The sequence below is a fragment of the Falco rusticolus genome, chromosome 3 (assembly GCF_015220075.1).
Source record: "Falco rusticolus isolate bFalRus1 chromosome 3, bFalRus1.pri, whole genome shotgun sequence".
NCBI classification, from domain to species: Eukaryota; Metazoa; Chordata; class Aves; order Falconiformes; family Falconidae; genus Falco; species Falco rusticolus.
The window spans coordinates 58,360,952-58,377,401 of NC_051189.1; positions in this window are offsets into that span (position 1 = coordinate 58,360,952).

Genomic DNA, 16,450 nt, shown 5'->3' on the forward strand with positions numbered 1-16,450 from the left:
CTAGCTCTCACCCAAATCTCAGTCTCTGTCAAACCCTGGGTCCTTCATTCCACTGCATATGCTGGAGCAGCAAAGACAGAGAATAGTTGTGCATGATCAGAATGCAGATAATAATGCTTGAATTTGTGCATGTCAGAAGTATTCCTTTCAGAAAAAAAAAAAAAAAAAAAGAGCCACAACTGAAATTAAGAAAGGGAGATACAGGGAGAAAGAGAAACAATAAACAATGTAATGAATATGATTCCTTGCAGACATTTATTTTTTCACTCCTGTGAAAGACATGGTTCCTTACACCAGTGACCTTGCACATCATTCTTTTATAATTAACAGGGACATGGAGAATAAAAGTGGGAGTCCTATTATAAATTTTTTTAACAATTTATCCTGTGTGATATTTCTGCAATTCCTTGTCCTACTGAACAGAGAGTGCTAATTATAATGGTCTCTGTAAAGTGTGAAACTAAACAGGAAAAAATTATTCAATAATTCATTTACATTATATTCAATAAACACAGAGGAATAGTGTATGTTAAAAGTGCCTTTGTGTTTATGTAGCAAAGATATAGACTTATGATTAGCTTATATTTTGAGAAATTCACACTGCTAACATCAAAAAAGCGTTTTCCGTGGAACAGTTTTGCCATTTAGCCAGTAGTATATACCCTAGTATACTGTGTCTGAAAGCAAATGTAGTAGATCCATGCAAACAGAAGCAAGGGCAATCAGGGATAATTTAGAAGAGTCATCAAAGCTCATTTACGTAGTTTATTGGGACCTCTCTATTCAAGATAGGTGGGTGAAACTTACTCACCAGGTATAGAAAACCAGAAGGTTAAACCCAACAGTTTAAATCATTCAGAAGCTAACAGTGTTCTCTGATTCTGTAAATAGCTACAAAAAGGCATGTTATTTCCTCTGTGGTTTTGGTGTATTTCTTTTTCTTTTTTCTTTTCTTTTTTTTTTTTTTTAATCAAGCACAGAAAGTAAGTTTTATGACTTTGCAGAAATGTTTTGGCTAATGGTATCTCATAGGGAAGATTCTTCTAACTTTGTCAATTAAATACAAAAATACCATTGCAAAGCATCATTAACATTCTTGCTAAATTTGAAAACCAAAAAAAACCCCACAACAAAAACAACCAAACAACCCACAACCAAATGGCAGAGTAAATTAGAACCTTGCTGTTCTGTAGGGGAAAACCAAAATGTACAATTGCCTCTGTGCACTGCATTTCCACAACAATCAAATGTGGTTACCGTTCTCAGTTTTACTATTAGAATATTCAGAAGTGACTAGATGGGAAAAATGAACTGTGTAATGAAAGAAAATAAAAGTTTAACTGCACACTAGTTACAAAAAGCACATTAAAACCAGAAATAAAGATAGCTAGCAATGAAAGAACACGGGGAAGCTACAAAACTGATCCCTAGTGATATAACTGCCCAGTACACATCAACTATTTCTGTTCGTATGTCTGCATACACACACATTTTAGAAGTGCTTTTTCACATTGAAAAATCATGAATTAGTGCAAAACATGCGAGGATATAGTCCAAAATATTCATTGCCCAGGAAGGTTGCTAATAGTTAATAAACAAAATTAAAATTTACGTGGTACTAAAAACTGAACTGGAAAATAAATATGCAATAAATGGGAACAATCATACCAAACATGTATTAGCTTGTAAACTTACTGGATCAAAATGTCTTACTAATATATCTCAAGCTGGTAGCAGAACGTATTTTAATTTATGTTTAGCTTTTTATAGACTATTTGGGGATTTGAACAACAGGAGTAGATTTGAAAGAATGTAGGTAAAAGAGGAATTGCTACCTAATAAATATAGGAATAATGGAAGAACTACTTAGAAAGAATGTCTAACATAAAAGGAATACAGGCATGCCATAGTAGATGGGTAGAAAAAGGTTCCTGGCTCTAAAAACCCCCAAATTTTGTTATTCAGATGCTTTAGTTTATATACACCCCTTGTCTACCCACCACTGCAGCAGCATCAGCATGTGATAAGTGCGAGGAGCTGACATGCTTTATGGCAAGAGATGGAGAGGTGGAATTTTCTGGCACAATGAAGTTAATAAAATGCCAGCATACATGCATATTCACTCACTTCATCTGCTTATAATTAGGAATGTTATCTGCACCAAAAAAAAAAAAAAAATTAGAAACAAATCTAGATTTACCTCTTTTCATGCTATCCTTATTTTTCAGAGTGTACAATTCCTTCACCTTATTTCTCTGACATACACAACATCATGGTATTCTGTGTACGACCTTTCTGCCTACAAGAGGAGTTGATTTTGCCACCAACAGATAATTTTGTAAGTGCAGATTTCCCCAGTGTACGGGTTATGAGCTTATGTATTTTCAATATGGATAGCATTAACTATAGCATGAAATATGAGTCTAGATGGGACATGGGTTACTGAAAAAAAAATATGTTTAGGGTAAAGTATTCTAAGAAGAAAGCAGTTTTTATAATATCTGACTGTGAGTTCAATGAATCCATCAATCTATCTGGGACCTGGATGGCTTGCTTAGTGAACCAAAACAAGTTTTCCAGGTGGTCTTTACCTAGTTAGAGAACACTGAAGAAAAAGATTGGAGCAGACATACTTCATAGCAAGGAATAAAAAGCTGAAGTTTCCTGGCACACTGAAGTTATTTTAAATATACTTTGACACAATGTTGGCATTTGAAACAGCTGTACTTTTAGTAAAAATGTTGAAAACCCAATTATAGATAATTCCTTAAAATACATTTCCTTTCCTATTCCTACAGCATCCCTTGTATCTCACCTGGATTGAAAATTCCTGAATTTTTACTCTTTATTTTTTTCAGGTGGTAAGAAAGCTCAAAAAAGACAACCTTCACCATTTTCTGATTTCAGCATCCATTAACATCTAAAACTCTGTGATATGAGTACAAACAAACAAACATTTAAATCAACAAAGTTTGCTAGGTTAGGGGTCTTTGCAATAAATAATAATACTTTTTTCTTCAGTTTATCCAAATTTTAATCAGTATCCTTATAGGGCATCATTTCATGATGTAAGTAAAGTACGACAGGGCTAGTTTCATACTGAGCTAGCCTTATTCCTGGAGAAGTGAACACCACCACTGTGTTCTGGGAGAGAGCACAGACAGAGCGTGCTCTGAAAAAAATTATTCTCTGCAGATAAATAAAAAGCTGACTTCTTCTGCATCCAAGCAAAAGAGGGTATTTGAGACAATAAAAATATAGACACGTATGGAAGAGGACATGTGCCAGTAAGCTCATAGGTGAAATGGCTGTGATGTGTCAGCTGTAAAGTCTTCAGGTGGCAGTGGCAAAAGGAATTGCCTTCACCTTCTGCTGTAACATTTATATGCTAAATCTGCTTTCTAGGTCTTCATATAGGAATTAAGTAAATCAAAATACTTGGGGCAAATTCAAATTACGCACTTAAGTGCAATGCAAGCTTTAGAGATAACCTTATACTAGTTATGTCACTAATGAATATATTTAGTTTTCTACAGAGCTTCTAGATCCTAATATTCAGATGTAGGATTAAAGCTACCTTCGACTAGAAATTTATAAGAGTGTAATGGCAGTAGCTATATTGGATCGTATCCTATATAATGAACATTATTATGACCAACAGCAAAATGCTGTTGGTCATTATGTGAAGAAAAGTAAAATGAAGAAATCAGTTCTTACTCAACACTGATCTCATGGGTATTAACTTTATATTATTAGCTGAGAGCTACCTATTTCTTCTTCTATTTGTTTTACTCAGTAATGTCTTTCTTTGTTGCTTTGTTATATAAACTACTTCATATGAGATCTGTTATGGACGAGTTAGCCTGGAATGCTCTCACAGAAGTTCAGGCTGTTGTTTCCTTTTTGCTTCAGTAGAAGCTAAGACTTGTCCTACCATAGGCTGATAGCAAAATACAAAATTTGTGTCCTATTTGCACATATTTTGGCCTGCTTCTAGCTACAAATAGATTTTTAAATGAAATAATTTATTCATTAATATTAATTCATAAACAGTATTTGAAATTCTTGAGTATGCTTCTATAGATTAGAAATTTAGTATTAATTCTACTTCAGTGCCATGGGATTTTCCAGGAGCTGACCTTTACAATACAAGTTAATTAGGCCAGTTGGAGTATTCCCCTGCTCTTCTGAGAGGGGTTAAATTAGGAAATACCTTGTTACAACTTTCTGAATAAGGCAGAAGGCTAAAGAATTAGTGTTTGAAGTCCCTGCAGTTAATCTCTATGGACAAGAGATTTCCAGACACTTAAATTACACATGCAGTTTTAAAAATCTAATCTCAGTTCCTCTCTGAAAGTTTTTATTTCCTCTGTCAGTTCTTTGCTAGGAAGTCCATCGCAAATATTGAAAATGAAGGCCCAGGATGTTTCTGAGCTCAATAATACCTATTTTAATTCTTAGATTTCCAGATAATTTCAACACAGAACTGCTCCTGTGGGCATATACGGTCTTTCACGTATCAGGGAGACAAATTCTATATTTTAAACCTTTTTCCTGTACCACTACACGATCAATATCTAGGAATTCCCATAGAGGAATCTTTTGACTATATGGACACAGAACTGATTTTGCTTTCCAGAATTAGTGAGAAAACTATTTCTTGGGACTTTTTATAATAATGTACATAAAAAGAGGGGGTTTTCAACAAGTATTTTTTAATTGTTGGCAGTTAGCTGAAACTAAATCAAACAGCATAGTAATGCACACAAGCATGAAACTAATTGCTACAGAATTTCCATTTTAAAGGTCAACCCATCTGCATAACTTCACTTACCATTTTATAAATTGAGAAGGAGTTTTATAAATAGAGAAGGAATAGCAGAGAACAGAAGAAATCAAGAGTTAAATTCCATATGTCTAAAATAGTTTATGACATACTGGTTTATATCTATATTAAGAATACTTCCATTCTAAAATACACTAGTTTAAAGAAAGCAGCTCGATTGCAAATAAAATTAATCTAAACAAATAGGCTTTCACAAAACAACAGTGAAAGACAGTCTAACTGATTTTTTCTCTAATGATTTATAAGTAGGGGAGAGAAATTTTATTTCAAACATATAGAGTGATTTGGTAATTTCATTTAACTTTCAGTAACCAATTTTCACTAAAACAAGGAAGAATTTCTATCCAGAAGTTCTGTCTATTTTTCTATCCAAATAGAAAGACATGAAACACTTCTTGGTAAAATTTTATCAAAACCCCCCACAGAAATTGAAGTACACTGATGAATCATTCCTCTGAAGAATCAGAATTCAACTACTGTGCTATATTTATCAGAAAGGAAATTTAATTTTCTTTTAAGAAGGCATTTTTTCAATTCACATTTCACCTTTTTTTCCAGCTCACCCTCTATTTTATTATTTTGTTTAGGTGATTCAACTCACTAACAATGAAGATAGTTTTCACTGATTGTAAGGCCAGGTAAGAGAACGTCTTTCATCTTCTCCAAATTCCTGATTCACAGAAGTTCCTTTGTTTGTGTTCATTAATTAATGCTTGGAGCTGAACTTAAGGCACAGCTTCCAGAAAAATCTCCTCATGTTGATTTTAGAACTACTGTTCAGTTAGAAGTCCCAGTAAATATCACCTATCCCATGCAAATTGGCACATTAGTTTGATGTTAGTGTTATGGCACAAATTTCTACATCGTTATGTTCAAGTTCACTTCCAGATATTTGGTATCTTCATGTTCTAGACAGAATTATCCATTATCTGATTTGCAGCACTTACAGATTGATAATATTACTCCTTAATCTTCTGTTTGATAAGCTAAATTGATTGAGAGCATTGAATCTCTGCCTGTAAGGCATAGTTTCCATGTCTTAATGATTCCTGTGCTCTTTTTGAAACTTAGTTGCTCAAGATCCTTCTTGAAATATGGACACCTGAATTACAAAGCATATATTTCAGTAGTATTCCCATCAGTAGCATAATAGTTATGTCCTGAAGGACAACATTACTCCAAGTTTCTCTTTGGAATTACCATTAGCTATCAGCATGATCATAATACCTTATTTAAACTCATTGCTCCCAGGGGTAGAGTCTCCTGTCATATCTGATTGTCTTCACCTTGGCTTTAAGTGTAAAACCATCTGTCCCCTATTGAAGCACACAGTGGTTTACTGTACCTATGAATCAAGTTACTTGTAATGCTTTGTATTAGTGATCTGTCCTTATCATGATTTCCCCCTCCTTTACTAATGACTTTTTGTGTTTTCTTTCATGTCATTAACACAAACATTAAATGGCATAGTTCAAAAGTTGATTTAGTGAGGTACTGTCATAACTGGTTCAGAAAGTTCATTTTTTTCAATTTGTTTTTAAATGCTTAGTTGCAAGCAAACTACTTATTGAGAAGTACAAAACCTTCTCACCTTTTCTATCATGGTTACTCAGTTTGTAAACAGGTAAAATTAGACTTGAATTGGTCCAGTGTATATTGTATAATTTGTCCCTGGTTTAAAGTTTCTTCTCCTGCTTGATGGTATTGTTCCATACATCACTAAGTTTAATTATATGTTTGACCACTAACACCTGTTAAATCTTAGAGACTTTCAATTTTAAGAGGCAAATATAAATACCATGCCAATGTTCAAAAGCAGCAGTCATACATAATCTCTTTCTATTTTAAAGCATCACATTATTGCAAACACACATGTGATTACATTACTCAGTTAAAAAAAAATAATCAAAGCTATATGTGTATTTAAAACTAATTACGTACTTAATTACTCAGTGGTTTCTGTTTTAAACTGTCACATAGTTCTGCCTGTTTCTGTATCTCTAAAGGTACCATAAGAACCTTATTCACACAAAGCACTGTCTGGCAGCTGTGAGAGATGCCCAGATTTGAAAAAAAATGCCCTGCAGAAAGTCACATACTCTTTGGATATCAGTTCTCAGAACGGCAGATCCTCTTTCACTGACTCCTGCCACCTCTGACAGCAGTTGGTGCTGCTGGCTCTGATGAAGGCAGCAGCAGGAGCAGCTGCAGCAACAGGGGCAAGGCTGCCTGCCTTAGATATGGACCTTGACTTACACGCTTAATTTTTGTCATTACTATTTGTCTTGTATACCCAAATTGTTTGCACGTGTCTTTTCATAGAGAACTGTTTCTAAAATCTGGCAACAGGCAAAACAGTGAGAAGTAGAGGGAACTAATTAGAAATAGCCTAATTAATATGTTCTCCAGATAAAATTTTGAGATGTTTTCTGATGAGAACCCACATAAATGTGGCTAAAAGCCACGTTTCAGCTAGTATCCAATTTCTGTGGAAAGTATGTTGCCCAATGCATTTCCTAAAACAGGGGTCCTCAAACTATGGCCCGCGGGCCGGGTACAGACCCCAGGGTCCTCAATCCGGCCCCCGGTATGTACAGAACACCCCCACTCCCCCCCGCCAGGGGTTGTGGGGGGAAACCAAGCAGCCGCAGATGACTGCCTGCCACTTCATCCGTGTGCCGTCCCCCTGGTTAAAAGGTTGGAGGACCCCTGTCCTAAAATGTCTTGACTTAAAACCAGCAGCTGACTTAAATCAGTTTTACCTCTGGAATGTGGCAGGTGAGTTATAGTTATGAGCAAGTTCCCATGGATTTCCTTTGCGTATCACAGAGAATCCCACTGTCAATGGTTCTTCAAATTCAGTGACATTTCCCTTGTTATTTTCAATTCCATATATACAATCAATCTCAATATAGTTTGGATCCGTGATGCTTAAGGTTACGAGTTTTGCAGCCAGGAATTTTGTTCTGCCCATTGCAATTTTAAGCTAGATTATGAAAACATCACAGTACTTACGATTGCAAACATTTGTGTCCATTCATGCCAGACTAATTTACAAGATCTAAGCACAAGCTGCTAGGATTTCTCCTAAACTGTTTCAGTATTTTTCAAAAGGAACCTGGTATCTAGAATCACAGTTGGGATTTCTTCTGTGGGGAGAAAACCTTTGGACACCAGTGCTGAGAATCCCATGAAAGTAAATAGGAGCTGCACAGGTTTTCTAACTACTATTGGACAACAACCTTATTTTTTTATACCTGACTAGACACAATCACAAATTCCTTCAGATTACATGGGTAGACTTAGTATTTTCTTCTCTTTTGTATGCCAACACTGTCAGGTATTACTTAAATATCAAACCATGGAGCTGACTCAAATTCCATTGAAGTTCCTTATCCAAATTGCTATAGCTGTTATCTTAAAGCACATCTCCTGAACACTGTAAATAGCAAGCATTGTTTGTTGGGCTATAATTTCTTTTCTAGTTTGAACACTTTTCTAATGGTAAAATTAGCTATAATATGAGCTTTTTCTCAAAAGTGAAGTTAGAGACATTATTGAATTTTCTAAAGCAAAATATCTACAGAAAAGCTGAGTAGTATCTTAGCCTTTTGTTAGAGATGAAAGACATACCTAGCAACATGCATTCTTTCTGTTTTCCAGCAAAGGAAAAGTGCTTAAATTCATCTGCAATTTTCTTCATATTATCCAAGACACTTCTGACAAATTTTAGGGTCAGGAACAGAATTAGAGTTCACCTATAAAATAGCTTTGAGGCTTGGAATGGCCATTCCTTAATCTTTGCAGGGATCTATTCCTCTTCCTTATTCTTAGTAAAACATGCCATTTACGAGCCACATCATTTATTCTTCTTTTTAAATGTGGTATTGCAGAGTTCTGGCCAAGATTAGATGCTCTGAATGACTAAGCGGTTTAGTGGAGACTCTCACTGTTCAAAGTTAAGTCATGTTGTATTTTGAGGGGAAATTAATCTGAGAACCAATACATGAGAACTGAAACCTCATGAGTTCAAAGTAAAGTGATGTATTAAAAGGTAAAAAAGTTAGGGAAAACAAATATGAAAAATGGAAACCCGTGAACTGAACACAGTTTTTCTTGGGAGGTATATTCTAGGAAGAGTAATTCAAAGAAATATTAAAAATTCACTCTACTAAGCTTAAACAGCTGATTTAACAAAGGTAACTTTGTTAGCAGATTTTAAATATTGGTAAAATATTAAAAATTCAAAATAACAAGACATTTTAAAGATGTGATATTATAGCAATTATATTGAATGCAACAAAAATGTCCTCTCTGTAGAGTCCAAGTCATAGCACTATAAAAGACTAAGAGTATCTTCCCTGTAGGGTAAATCCTGCAGCCATTAACGTTTCTAGTGACTCATGCAGTGTACTTTCTAATCAGGAAAAAAGCTGGGAAGCTAGGGCAAAGCCAGAAAAACTACCACTTGAAGCTCTATTGCTTCCATCAATTTTCACACAGACTTCTGGTTTTTCACTGCATCTCAGGCAAAACATTTTACAAAAGAAACCCTCTCTTTTACCCCAATTTTGGAAAGCCCTGACTAGGTAGTACTTCTGGAAAACCTTTATAAACTGAAAGCCGTGCAAATCTTTGCATAACCCCATCAACTGCCAGAATCTTCAAGCCGTGTGGTTTCCCTAGATAAGGGCAGCTTGTGACAAAGTTTTGTGTAAAGATGACAGCATACATCTTCCTGGCACTTTATAACAAGAACTTCAGAAGAGAATCCCATGTGTAGTGGAGGCTGAAAAGTCCAGAAAATGATAGAATTTCATTACAATACTCACTTACATGAGCAGCAGATGAGAGGCAGGCCGAAGAGGATGACAGAACTGATGATTTGTGCATTCTTCTGCATAGAAGGAAAGAAATTCCAGAGATGTGAAGGAAAGGTGCAAAAGGTAAAGGTATCCAGAGTGGGTTTAGGAGAGAGGCATTTGAAGTAACGACTGTCAATAACCTCTTGGAATTTAAGGCCATGTGTCAATAGGTGGAAACAGCAGTAGGTTTAAGAAAAGGGTACGTGGATTAAATTATATAATCTAGGCTGATGGGAAGAGTTCAAAAGGCAACGAGGAAGAGTGAAGGCAGAAGCAAAGGTTCACAGCCAACAAGAGACTGGGCTAAAAGCACAAACAGGAAAATTAAAGGCTTGGAAATAAACATTTTCTCAGTATTACCTTTTCTACTTAAACTGTTCTTATAAGAGGATGCTATGCCATAAACACTGAAGCTCTATTCAATGAAAGCCTCTGGGTTAAGACCTCCAATATGACAGTGTTTTACACTTTGACTCGACAAACTGTATCACCCAAGTATTTTACATGTCCTTCTTTTAAAGCTCTTAAATATTTGGAAAAGTCTGACACCTGACTGGATAACCCAGGGAAAACATAAAGTTGGTTTAAGTGTATATGGGTTTTGGTAACATTTAGCTGAATACAAGGGGTAGGTGCAGATTGGTAAGTTAGAAATACAAGCCCAGCTGATCAAGTCTTTCTTGTATCCTTGAACACCTAAAAACTTGCCAACAATAGATGAGTGGGAAATGCAGAAGTAGTCTTTGCCAATACAAAATATTGACTCGCTGACTAACAAAGAGAATTTTTTTTGAAAACAAGACAAAAAATCAATCTATGTTTTGTTAAATACATGTGGATAACTGACAACATCTACAAAGCTTTGAAGAAATAAAAATAAGAACAACATTTCGTAGTTGCGAAGTATAATAAAGAACCTCCTGACTAATAAAGGCAAGGGCAAGAAGACCTTCAATTTGACATATGGAAGCAAAGGTGTTAACACGCTTAATGAGTTAATTTCATCAGATTTATTTCTGTGTCATTATAACTGAGATGTGAAAAAGGAAACTGAAGATTAATTTCTCAAAAAACATTGCTACTTCAAAAAACCTGTTTCTTTTAGTAATATGCATAAGGAAATAGTTTGATTTCTTTAGTTTTTTGTAAAAAAAACCCTCTACCTCCCAAGTCAATGTTGTTGTATATTGAATTTTATCTAGTTACATTGAATTGTGGAACAGTATTTGCATCCTGTAAGTGTAAAAATCACTGTGTAAATGTGTTAGCTACCTTAGTGAAGCCGAGAAATGGCACTGCTATTTTAAACAAAACCCTCCCTAAGGTATTGCACATGTAAGAATAGAATTACCTATGATGACCACTGATATAGCCTATTTTCAGTTCACCATGAATGACCACAGAAGAGCAATTGTGCTCAACAATATTAAAAAGGTCCAAACCCAAAGACTTAAAGCAGCCTCTAATTTTATGGTGCAAACCTGCACTGAAAACATGAGACAACTACAATATTGAAACTTCCAATTTTTGGCAAACCAAGAAAACTCGATTGACACAATGAAGCTAGCATGTGCATGAAAAAGTTGAAAATATCTGCTATTAGATGTTGACACAGACCAAGATTTAATGCAATGTGAAATAAAATCTAGACAAAAGTACAAAATATCATTCTGTACCTTGCCAGACATAAAAGCACCCTCACTTAGGCTCGCGTTTGTTTTAAGCATTTTTTAACAACAATAATTTTTAAAAAGGGTATTACAAATACCTTACTTCTGGACATGAAGAAATACTTTTTGATAGAGAATTACTGTTTCTCTGATTTGTTCAAGCATCATCATTAGTTTTTCACCTGTACTTTTCTTCTAAATGAGTTTTGTTTCAGCATTCTTGCTATCTTTCTGGGGTTAGGATTTCTGCAGAGTAACCTTGTTGCTGTTGCACTTAGTTTTTGAAGAAGAGTATTTTCTCTCCCGGTGTCTTGAATCCTCTTTTATTTGTGTGTGTGTGTGTGTAGTTACTTTAGTCTTAGATAGCAAAATAATGTATTTGATCTTTTGGAGAAGTCAGCCCTGTGACATATATTACCCCTTTTATGTTTGCATGACCCAAATCTGTCACAATACTCTGTTTTCATCGGGGTGTCTTAAACTTTCTATTACAAGAAACTAGGATCTACCACACATTTGATCATATTAACTTGAGAAACTGAAACAGATGGAAAACAAGTTTAATACACGTGAACTGTAGGTCAACCATCTTTGTTAGGAATTATGAATTAAATGTGGCAGCTTTAATCAGCTCTTGTAGATAAGGACAAACTTAAATCTTTGTTGGCTGCTGTGTCTTGAGAGCCTCTTCTATTAAAGACTACATATATTTATGTGAGATATTAAATGGCAGAGAAACACTTCATATTCAGCTAAGCTGTTTGTAGAAACAGCAGCTTTGTATCGCCACCTAGTACATTTCACACTTTGCTATTCCCTATTTCCAGTCATTAACAGTAATCCTAAAGATGAATGCAAAACTAGTTGAAAGTGAATTAGGCTATGTTAATAACTCATAACTGTTTTTCACTGATGAGAAGGTTTCTCCCAGAAATCCTCATGGGTAAAATAAGTCCCTAAAAGAGTCACAGGTAGAAAAGACTCTCACATTTGCTTAGTTGGAATGATGTATGGAAAAGGGAAATTATGCGATTACTCTTCTCAGAAGTCTGTTAAAGCTACCAAATATTGTTGAAGCTTTACCTGCACTGCAGAAGTGTCATTTCCTATTTAAAAAATGAAATAACAGCATATCAGTGACTGTGTAGCTTTATCACTTATGAATGATGGCTCAAGTGGTAGCTCTTCCCTTTTAAACAAGACGTGATAGCCATTAAAAAACAGACTTTGGTATTATTCTTAATTAGGCAAATTTCCTTGTGTCTAAAATTAAAATTAAATTCCACAAAGCTATGAGAGAAGGTTACCATACCTAACATGTAAGCTTGACTCACTATGGATGACAGAAATAAGTGTAATGAAAGCAATTTCAGTGTCTGCTATGGTGTTAGGCTATAAGCTTAATTATGACAGGTGCTAATCCACAGCGATAAAAGGTATCTATTTTTATTGTTTTTTATTTCAAGTAGTAGGTTGTCAGCTAGTGATCACTGTGGAAACTTTGCAGGGCATTAATCACAAGTAAGCTACTACCTTCAGTCCTTGGACTGCTGCAAGTCTTCTGTGCTCTCTCTCCTTAGGTGATAGTAGTGGATAGATCCACATCCTCTTCCACCAGTTAAATCTCATCATTCCTGAAAGTAGTCACAGACTCAGATAAATGAAGAAAGCCATGAGAGGGCTCTTTTGCACAGGTGGGAAATCTCCAAATGTAGAAGGCAGTCATGAGCTACAGGATGTGGTCTGGAACTGCAGCCAGTGGTAGGAATCCTGCTTTGCTCACTCAAGAGCTCCAAGGTGCCCAGGGAAATACATTGGGGTGCATAATTACTTGTAACATTTTCATGGAATGATAGCTGTTCTCACCAACCGTCCAGGTTTCTCACAAAAGGTTAATGGATTTACTCTGATTCACAGAAAGCCAGAAAGGAAAACTCCAGTCATCCTTGTCTGGAAAGACATTCTGTTTCATTCTGGTGGACAATATTTCAGCCTTAATAATCTTTGCCACTTCTGGGGAGGAAGAGAGGCCATCAGTCCTTATGAAACTTCTTTACTTTACTTACAGAACTTTACCAATTCATCAGCGTATGTGATCATTCCCACTTCCACCTCAAATGCAAGGCATGTTCTTTTCTACCAAGATTTCCCAAAGATTATAGGATACATATTAAAAGGAAAAACAGATAATCCCCTACTGCAACACCCTGTTGTCCACACAGGTTCTTTTTTCCCCTGGAAAATGGATGAAAGAAACCATAAGACATATGTGACATCTTACTACATAGCCTAATGCGCTACTGGCAGCTGCTTGGATGTTATGGTGATAAGAGTGGCAAAAGAGCCTATATAGAAGCGATTAGCCAGGGATTTGGGAGAAAGGAAGCCAAGTGGCAATCAAACTGGCTGAAGAAAATACAGGGAGCACAGAGAGGATTGTACAAGAAGCACCTGCCAGTCAAAATGCTCTGAGTATATATTTATCTCCCTTTAACCATTTTCCATGAGTCAGACAGCACTGGTAGCTGTAAATTCAAGCACTCTCAGAATCCTTGGATATCAACTTGGCCCTGTGATCCAATAGCAGTAATTATCTGTCATTGCACAAGAGCACCTGAAAGCTGCTTTTGTATAGCTAGAACACTTTATGCTATAATAGAAAAGCAAAATTGTATCTACTACTTGAAATTGCTGGGTGAGATGTTTTTATGACTACCTCTGAGATATAATAGTTCTTCCCCTCTCTCTCCCACCCCCCTTTCTTCCTTTTCTGGCAGATAGACCCCAAAATAATCAGGAATCTTGATTGCAGTCTTTAGAACATTATCTTCAATGGTACATAAACACTAAACAATAAGAAGTGGACACTTATTGCCAGCTGTAATATTCTGAAGAACTTTATTTTAATAAGATAAAGTCAAGTAATTACCCTTCTGCTTCTGTTTAATTACATAAGAAAGTCCGTACTAGCTGCTGCACCCTAAGAACACTAAATCAGGATCTTCTTGTATACAGCCTGAAAATTTTCTCCAGGTATCATCTGTTATATGAAAGCCACAAAAGAATCACAAAAATAAATAAATGGAGCAGCAAGATTTTTAAAAGAAAGAGAGCCTAATTTAGAGTACAACAATATATGAACAGCTGAACCTTGCTCTCAAGTCTGATTGGTTTTACATCAGCTTATAAGTAATGATTAATTCATATTTATTAAATTTTTTCCAACAGTGATCTTTATTCAGGGGCTATTTCGGTTACAGGAGACTAATTTTAATACAGCTACAAATAGACCCCCTTGGCTTGACTGACACTGAGCATACCTAAAATGCAGACGTGCTCTTACCATCTTGTGTTGCTGGGGCTGCGATATAGGACTGCTTTTGCAAAAAACAATGAGAGAACCAAGACATGCTACATCTTCTGTAGTTTTAATTCTAAATATGGATCTAGATACATATAAAATTTTCTGGAAGACAAATATTTTTTATTAATAATTTAGCACAGAACTCTATTTAATCAAATATTTAAAAAAATATTCAAATCTCCCATGGAGAATATGTCATTCATAGATTACTAATGAAATTCAGATGTCTAGGTCTGCAGACAATTCTAAGGTCCCACTCATCAGTGCAAGTGCCATAATTGATGCTCCAATACCTCCTATAGTTGATATGAAAAGAAGAGAAGATGTCAAATCATCATAAACTTGTTATAACAACAGATACCAGACACTGTCAGAACCTCAGCTAAAATCTCCATCCCTAAAACAAAACTCTAAACTGGAAATGTTAATTTACACGATGAATGTGCTCCTTGCTTTGAAAAAACAAAACTAAGAATCCTCAAAGGGTTATAAAAAAAAGAAATACATGGACTTTATAAAGATGGAAGAGCCTTTGAGAGGCCATTTAGTTCATCCTCAGTCCCTGAGAAAGGGTCAGACAACCCTAATTCCCTCATTACTTGCTTTCACAAACCTTTGGTGATGGAGACCCTGCAGGCTTACTGGACAGTCTTTTACTGCCTCTTTTAGCAAGTAAAAAGTTTTCCTCACATTTAACATGGATCTTTCTTGCAACGTAAGCCTATTACATCCAGTCTACCAATTTTGGACATGTGTAATAGAGTATTCCTTTTTCTTTGCAACAGCTGTTTTATGTTGGGAGCCTGCTGTTACATTCCCTTCAGATTGTTCTTCCTTTTGCTAAAACAGCTGCAGCTCTTTCTCTTTTCTCATAAATAATGCCTTCTAGATCTCTAGACAAACAATTGTTACTTTTCATAGTGCACTCCAATCAGTCTACATCTTCTTGAGTTGATTCTTGAAACATCAGACAGGGTGAGGTCTCCCTAGTGAGAAATATTACTAAAGAATTATTCCACTGGTCTAGCAAAGTATTCCAATACAATGACCTCCTGTGTACCTGCATGGTATTACAAGGTTCGTTTGCTTGTGATCCACAGTAATTCCCAGAGCCTCTCCTCAAAGCAACTACCTATCCAGTCATTTGACATCTGTTCTTGTGAACCTGATTACCCCTACCTCTTTCATTGAGGGTTTTCTTTTTAAAGTCAATGATTATTGTTCAATTTACAAATACGATTTTGAATTATAAAATGTGCTCTAACTTCCCAGATTTAGGATGTTGGTAAATTAAATGCTTTTCTTTTTATTCTTCACATTGTTAGTAAAAGCACTGAACATAAAAGACCTCACTTGTGATGTGCCTACTGAATTCAGCTAGATACTTCCTTTCAGTTTGACAGTGAACCCACTGGTATCTATTCCTCGGGTGCTGTTATCCAATCGGTTCTTCACTGCAAATTGTATTTCTTTACCTTCCCTATGAGAATATCATAGGAGATTTTGTTAGGAGCCTTGCTAGAGCTAAGATACAGAACAGAAAAGTGCCTGTTATCAAAGAAACTCATATTGGTTTGATCTGACTTGCCCAAATGAATCCAGTTGGCTGCTACTCGTCTTTTTCTTGTCTTCTAGATTCTTACAAGTATTTGATACTGTTATCCATTCTAGTTGTTTTTTCACGGGACTGAATTTAGATGCCTGA